At 40.9% G+C, this 8,388-nt stretch overlaps 1 non-coding gene across 1 annotated transcript; it reads left to right on the plus strand.

Moving 5' to 3' along the window:
* The first annotated feature begins 1,186 nt into the window (after window positions 1-1,186).
* TRNAS-UGA (transfer RNA serine (anticodon UGA)) lies at window positions 1,187-1,268 on the plus strand. The gene has a single exon. It is a non-coding gene; the product is annotated as a tRNA-Ser (tRNA).
* The last annotated feature ends 7,120 nt before the right edge of the window (window positions 1,269-8,388 follow it).

Raw genomic sequence — 8,388 nt, forward strand, 5'->3', positions numbered from 1 at the left:
CTCTGCTGTACAGACGATGGCGATTGCTCCCCCTCGCGGTCCTACAGTCTCCCTTGTGCGGTCTGGCAAGACCGACCCTATCCCTAATCGTCAAAAAGAATAAAGATAAGAAAATCTCGAACAAGGGAATTTTGGAAATTTTGAAAATTTGAGGGGTATTTTGGGTAATGGTGCACACTCCACCTACAACAATTCTCTCTCTCTCTCTCTCTCTCTCTCTCTCTCTCCACCTTTCATCTCTCGAGATCTTTGCCTTTTTATCAGCTTTTGCCCTTAAGCTTCCCCTTAAACCTTGGGAGGATCTTTTTAGATTCTCCTTAATTCACCTCCTTCCCAAAATTGAGAGTAGGCACTGATTGTTTGGCTTACATTTTGTAAGCGTATTCTGTTGTTCTTCATTTTTCCTCAGGATCTCAACTTTTGTAAAGGTAGCAAAGGAAGATTGGCAATTCCATCTTGAAAGTGATGCTGGAAACTCATCATTTAAATGTAAATCCCATTAGGTGAGAGATAGTGTGGTTTAGGTAAAGCAGAAGTATGTTTACTAAAATCCCACCTACAAATTTTGAGATTTTCCTCTAATTTTCTATATGAAGGTGAGAAAACCTACAAAACTTTCAAAAACTTAGTGTGATTTGCTGTAAAAGCCTAATCAATTTACCTCTGCTAGTGCAGTCGGTGGCCGCTTCTCTCTCTTCTTTTGCATTGTTCTCTCTTTGTCTATGTGTTCGTTGTGTGGCCAGGGCTACAAAGAAGCAACACTCGCCACGTGCCTCGGAGGCGGGATCCCTCCCCCTTTTATAATTGTATAGGATTGTTTATCATATTTAGTTTTGACAAATTTTTGGGCCAAAGTTTTTTTCTAGCACTGAAGGACCGAGGACCGTTGATATTAATTTTAAGTGGACTAGTTTTGGTGTGAACCCCCACATGCTCTCATCGCCTATTTGTGAGTTTTTCAAATGCAGCCCTCAATAGCTGGCCTTTTGTTTGGGGGAGGGGGGGCAACTGTCAAGTTAGCATGCGATGCTTCCGCCTTGCTTTATAGCCACAAGTTGCAATCTAAAGCAACCGAGTCACGTCCATGGCCGACCTGCTCGGCCTGCTAAACTGAAAACTTGAAATCAAGCGATATTATCGAATAATTATTATACTATATATTACAACAGAAGGACTTTATCAACTTGTCAGTTTGGCCGAGTGGTTAAGGCGACAGACTTGAAATCTGTTGGGCTACGCCCGCGCAGGTTCGAACCCTGCAGCTGACGGTATCCTTTTTCTTTCGAACTTAGAAGCTTGACGCTAGTAGGAGTGAAGTCGGTCCGAACCCTGTTGACAATCGAAACCATTAGTTTCCTATTTGTAGTAGAGACAATGATGCAACTCCACGATGGATATGGCCTTCTTGGTCCTCCATAGCTTTTTATCCATTAATTTCTTAGATCTCCCCCTAGTCCATCTCCACATGGTTGCCATTAATTCACCGGTTGGTAGCAACGACAATGATGAAGACAATGCGAACGCACAACTTGCGATGTCTATGGCCTTCTTGTTAAAGTTGAGTCATCCGTGTCTATGGCCTAGAGTTCAGTCATCTCTCTGAATTCGTCTGATCAGTTTCTCCCAAGGACACGTGTTAGGAAGTGAGGGTTGTTTTGTGGTTGTGCCGGGCTAGTGTGAGGTTGTTTACTCATGTCGCGTTGTGTTTAGCCATGTTTAGCTTGGGTTTTGGCTTGGTCCCATGGTCATTAGGCTCCTACAGGTTGGGGGTATTTTTCCTAGCCTTGCGGTTTTTTTCCTATAGCCCTTTTGGGCTTCTACCACTTTTTTTTGCTATTTCACCCTTTTGAGAGGTCGTGGGGACACAGACCTTGTGGTGCACATCGCTCCTTTTGGGGAGCCCTAGAAGGTGTATGGAGGGGGGGGGGGCGCATGGGCTAGCAATTTTCTCACTACTCTCCTCCTCATTATGAGCAGGGTGGCACCGACGACAGATGACATGGGCAGCAAGGGCATACCCCTTGCGTTTTGGTTCTTAGAGCAATCAGATAGAGGCAATGATCATTGTGCTGTAGAGCACCACATTCGGAGTGCATGCATTGGAAGAGATGTTCCATGCTCTCTAGATGGCACCCTTGCCATGAGGCATGTCCCTCTTCCTCCAAATCATTCCTCTTGCTAGGAGAAGATCCCCCCAAAGCCTCGCTTCCTCAGGAGGCTAGGGCAACCCATGTGGAGACTGTGTCAATAGTTAAATGTGCACGAGCAGTTGGCAGTGTTCATAGCAATGGTAGTTGTGTGTACCTCAGGTCTATCCAAGTTGACAAGTGAGTTCTATGTCTTGGTCACTTGTTCTCTTCAGCACAAGTACTAAGGATAGTTTTGGTGAAGATTGTAAGGAAGCAAGTTACAATAATGGGAGCATATGTGCTCTTCCGAGTCTGTATGTAGTTTGGCATATTGTATTGAATTGTACCTACAGATTTGATCTTGGAAGATGCAAAGAGGTGGCGGACATTTGGTTTGATACCAAGGATTTTGCTTGAAAAGCTAGGTTCTTTGTTTGACCCGACGGCTTCTTTGGCAAATACGAAAAAAATATAACTTGCACCGGAAGGCCAAAATGAAAAATAGCCTTCATGATAGTTTTTTAGTAGGTGAAAATAAAAAGTCAGGATCAATTGAAAATTGAAATGGAGGGGGGGAGAGGCTAGAGTTTGAGCCTTGAGGGAAAAACTTGAAGCATCAATGTCCAAGTTTACAATGCATGGGAGGCCAAATGTTAAACCTAGTGATCATTGGTTAGCAAATAAATACATGCAAAAAAAGACCACATTTTAAACGAAAAGGTTTTAACGCATCTGAATATCTGAAGTCTTGACTCACACCTTTGTTCTGCAATGCGATATGCGCCAGCTGCTTGAGGTTAAGCTATGTCCTACAATGCAATCTTCATCAATGTCTTAGTTCTTGAATCCTCAATTTCTTGCGTCCTGTAGCAAGACGGCCAATTGCTTGAGTGGTGTGCACGTGAGCAACAATGTGTGGTGTGGTGTTCAGTGCTTGCTCATTACAGACAGCCATTGATGATCACCTCTTGGGAGAGGAAGGCCGTGCAAGCTTCATGGGGTTGCATATTCTATAGGATGGAGAGCTTGAGACTCAAGTATGCAACATGCTTGCCCCAAGTTGCAAAATAAAATGAACTTTTGGTGCAGTACCCACAGCAAGAAAAGAACATCCTACAGAGTGTATTAATATCAATTACATGTAACTTGAAATTTTGCATAGAAAAGACCTTCTACTTTGAAGCTTCGAAGAATAGCATTGTAAGTTGTAATGCTATGATTTTTTTGTACTTACATAGAGATTGAATAGGGGATTTGAAGTTCAAGCCTTGAGGGGTTTTGGACAAAGCTTACGTCTCTTGCTCCAGAATACATGTCAACGAATTTTAGATATCACAATACAAGGCACTTTTATTTTTAGGGGAATGGGAATCAAGAGAGATTTTGGAGGGAGCTTACGAGGGAGCTCTTCCCCAGCCTTGCTATGGAGCACTATTTGCAAAAAAAAAAGCTCTCTTCACCTCCGATGGAGTGAGCATTCTTGGAGGGAGATTATTTTCTTTTCTAGCAATCCATTTGAACCTTCCAGACAACATGCCCATCAGAAAACAGTATTCTTTGAACTTAGTGGAAACACAAGTAGATACAAGCTACCTTATTAAAGTATGAAAGTCTTCCTAGAAACTACAATATTAATTTACCATACAACATGTAGTAGCCATAAAATATGCTCCGCACATTAGCAGTACGAGGACAGAAAGACATAATTCTTCCTAGAAATTACAATATTAATTCACCATACAACATGTAGTAGCCATAAAATATGCTCCGCACGACATTAGCAGTAAGAGGACAAAAAGACTCAATCCACCATCTCAAATCATGAATTCCAACAAAATGAATTACAATGTAAAGTCAGCCATTACAATGCGTGCACGCATGTGCATTTGGAACCAGGGGATGTGATCAATACAATTTAATTAAAACTTTGTTTCATATTGCACGTGCCGATAGTTGAAGACACACATTAGATCCTCACTTCTTAGCTTGCTTTGATGAATAAACATATTGTAGTTTAAATCCAAGCCAAAATAGTAGAGGAAGAGGTAGTAAATATGCTTGTAGCCCATAAACGGTTTGCTTTGTGCCACTTGTTCTGCAAAGTCTCCACATGTACACATCGGGCTACTCGCAATATGTACTTCATATTTGTCGCCTCATACTTGGGAAGTAGATGTATCCACCATGAATTTTTCATGTACGCCGGATTTTATGACAATGTGCTGAACAATACAGGCTTCCATGTTTACTACTGAGTCAATTCTCTTGGAGGCTTGAATAGATACTCCTGGCCAATAATGCACATTGTTGTTCTCCTTTGCTACAATCTTCTCTACTATGGTAACCTCCTGTCTTCAGTGCCAACAACTCTGAAGCATTTATGTTTGTTCCCTTTTTCACTAGCCATACACTTGGGATTCTTGTCGGTCATTAAGTGACATTGTTACATATTTTCCATGTGCATGATCTACACTATCATTCCAGAACACACATGAATTGTGCCTTTGGACTGTTTCCGTGACCATTGTCATCCCCTCTCTCCCATGTCCGAATACACCAAAAGGATGGTGCAACAACACTTGCTTCCCTGTTCTTTATATTTTTTTAACATTTATCGACTCTGGATCCTAACCACCCTTGACATTGAACCCTACTTCCCTTTGGTATTCGATAGATTGCCCACATTGTCTTATGCATGTCACTCTCCACAATCACTAGTCCATCCTCGTGCTCTCTAACCATGTGGCCTACCTCTTCAGTAGTTTCTTTGAAACCTCTATATACTCTAGTCGATGCGAAGCATTCTCCTCCTCATAGCTTATTGTTGCAGCTTGTTTTTGCTTTTTGGAAACTGTAATATTATCTCCTCCATTGCCGGTTGTCAATATAGTGGTGTACCATCGAGCCCATCCTCAATCTCTCTAGCAACAGCAGCCGGCCTAGGTGTTCAACCTTGATGTGCTCGACGTGCAAGTTTTTCAGCAAAAGGCCCAGCGTCGTGATACCTAACCTCGACAAAAGCAAGCATCTTGACACCTTGAAGCAAAACGTTTGATAGATCAGACACGCATGCATCATACAAGCTTAGCATTTCTTTGTTTCCCTTGCCAGTAAGCCAACTTGCGTGCTTTGTTTCTGCAAGGTTTATAGTTGGAACGAGCGAAAGATCATCCACTTCTCGTAGCTACCTTTTGAATTAAGGGATTGCACCGGCATTTTAACTTTTTTGACTTTTGCTCAAAAATTGGTTGGCTATACTTACCCCAACAAAGTGTTTTCTCTAGTGAGGGTACCGCACATGCCACCAACTTAGCCAACAATCCATCTGTGACAAGTTATAGTTGGACACTTTTCCAGAAGCCCACCAAGCTTGTATAGTCATGTACAAGCTTGTTGCCCCTTCTTCTCTCCTTGCACAACCATAATTCACACATATGCTTATGCTCATCTTGGAAATTTTTATGCACGTATTGCATGGTGTAAATGTGTAGGCTTTGGTCCCAATGAAATAAACGGGAGTGTTCCCTTCCTTCCATAACATTGTCAAGTCCTTTGTTGAACACAGTTCGAACAACTTTCCAATTTGCTCCAGTCTCATCTGCATGAATCCTCTAAAATCGGATGGGCGATGTCCACTTTCCAATATCACCGAATTCATCATTTTCCAGAACAGGATCTATCCTTGACTGTCTTCTTCTTTCATCTCACAAATGGTAATTGTTTGCATTTCTTGAATCCTATACATAAAAATGATCATCAACGCTATCAAAGAATAAAGAAGTAGGAAATTCTCTTAGTCTGCCTTATGTAGGATATTAGACATGTGCTGCCATTGTAGTCCACACCACCACCCTACGCACGTGATCAAAGAAAATCCAGATTTTTCACATGTCTCCACTATTGTCTTGCCGCATTCTATTTACTAGCTTAACACTAGATCCAGGGCCATTGATCGACATTTGGAACACATGGCAGCATTTGTTGCAGTCTGTTGATTGTCTTGAAAATAGCATACTGTGGAAAAACCTATAGCCAGAGCTGTTCTTCATGCGAATCAATTGGAACTTTGCACCAACTCCAATTTGTGTAGTAGTCACCTCTCTCATCCATTGCTTAAACCTAAGACAAATATTACATACATGCACATTGATCATGTGGAAGAGACATCAAACTCAAAGACAAGAAAATAAATCATCACCTTTGAGTATGAATCAATGGTCTCATTTCTTTCAGTATGGAGAGTAGCTCTTTGTTATTAAGTTTCTCTCCGTTTTCTTGAACCACCACTCCCATTACCACCTGCTTGGCTAGGCTCAAATTTAAATGCCTTGGGCCAATTGTTGTTGATTTAGACACCACATGAGACACAAGTTCTTGCGTATGTTGAATTGTAGACCGTAAAACTCCCTTTGCGACGGGATGGTCATGGCTACCGATGTGGATAAATAGCCTGGTCCAGTTATATTTGGCCACTAAGTAATAGACAACACAGGAACACTCCCAAATCAGAACCGGACTCTGACCACAGTGAGTGCATTGCAGTGTTCCATTGTCGGAGCTCAACATCCCAATTGACGTAATTGCAGTTAGAAACTTCTCTATCCAAGTAGTCTCATTTAGCCTTTTGCTCATCACATTGATCGAGCAAGAGCTGTTCTTGCAGACGAGATGGACGGCACATTTACTTCTCTTAATCAAAGTTGGATATCTCATTTTAGAATGAACAGGCTTAACCCACCAATGGTCATCGTACTTTTGATCCATCCTAACATCTTAGGGACATTATCTGGTACAGCATCAAGCTCACAAATGCAATCCCCATTGTGTACCTGTGGAACTTCGTCCACATTTTTCTTAATCAAACACCTAGAAATCATTTGGTTTAACTTGGGGTACTTGTGGCTATTCAGTGCAATGTACTCTAGTGTATTGTGTGTGTGTTCCACTTGGTTTGAACCTGAAGGATTTTTTTTTATTTTCCCCTTTTTCTTCCCAACCAGCATCTACCGTTGTGTGATGGCAAGCTGAAACGAATCTTCATTGCTTTTGATCGGGTTCCCAACAACAAATCCTTCGTTTTCTTCAAGGGAGCTATCAGATAAGTCCACTATTGCTACATTTGATCTAGCTGATATATCCACACCCATGTTTGTGAGCAAGAACTTTGTGGATAAGGTCAAATCCAACACATATTGGAAATGATGACCAAATGTCACACCATTTTTAACCTCGGTTTGAATGTCACCATCTAGTGTAGAGACGATGGCAAACATTTTTTTATTTCTACTAGCCCATAATCTCCATGATTCCATAGCAAATCTTGTTAGATAATCCAACATCACAAGATCACTGCACTAAGAGTATTCAAGAATAAACTAACCTTGCATGTCAAGGAGAAATCCATCACTCCGTGCTTCTTCTAGAGTTTATCAATTATCGAGATAAAGTTTAGCTGATACCAACGCCTATATTTATAGAAAAATGATTGGCAAAAATATCATTGATTACAGACAAGGGTTACTTGGTTCAAACTTTGTATATGTAGAAATTCAACTATTGTATCAATTGAAAGTCAGGGTAGAGACAATTTGCAATAGGTACTGTGGTTCTTAATAAGGTTTGCTATATGTGTAGGAGGAAAAGGAACACCGATATGCTCATTTTTTGGGGTTCATAAAGTCTGGGTCAGGTGTTCAGGGAAACATCATGAACAAAATCCAAGATACACCAATTGAAGGAATACTAGACAAATGTTTTGAATCTGTCAACTTTCTGGGAAATGGTTTTAACCTTATTGTTGCTTCTATGGTAGCTCCTAATTGTTGTTACAATGGTAGTTCAAGTTCTTGTATACGTGTATACATTCTTAGTAGTAGCACATATATGAAAAGGTTTGGTTTGGAGCCATTTGAGTAGATTTGATTGTAGTTACTGTTATAATGACAACTACCAAAAGCAAGGTGACAATCTCACAAGGTCCTGGATATGGGGGTGGGGAGGTTAAATTAATATATACTTTGACTGTAGTGGTTGGTTCTCGATATTATCAAGCTATGGTTGAACATAATCTCAAATACATAGATGCTATTCTTGTTTAGGAAACATCCACTTCCTTTTAACCTGAGTGCCATCTCATGATTACATTCTAATGTAGCTCTATTTAGATTTCAAAAAAATTTATTGGTAGGTAGTCTAATCATGCATCCAACATTGAGGGCAACAACCCTAACATTGCACAATCTACCAAGCATAGCACAAT

The sequence above is a fragment of the Adiantum capillus-veneris genome, chromosome 10, assembly GCF_014529385.1.
Source record: "Adiantum capillus-veneris isolate H3 chromosome 10, ASM1452938v2, whole genome shotgun sequence".
Taxonomy (NCBI): domain Eukaryota; kingdom Viridiplantae; phylum Streptophyta; class Polypodiopsida; order Polypodiales; family Pteridaceae; genus Adiantum; species Adiantum capillus-veneris.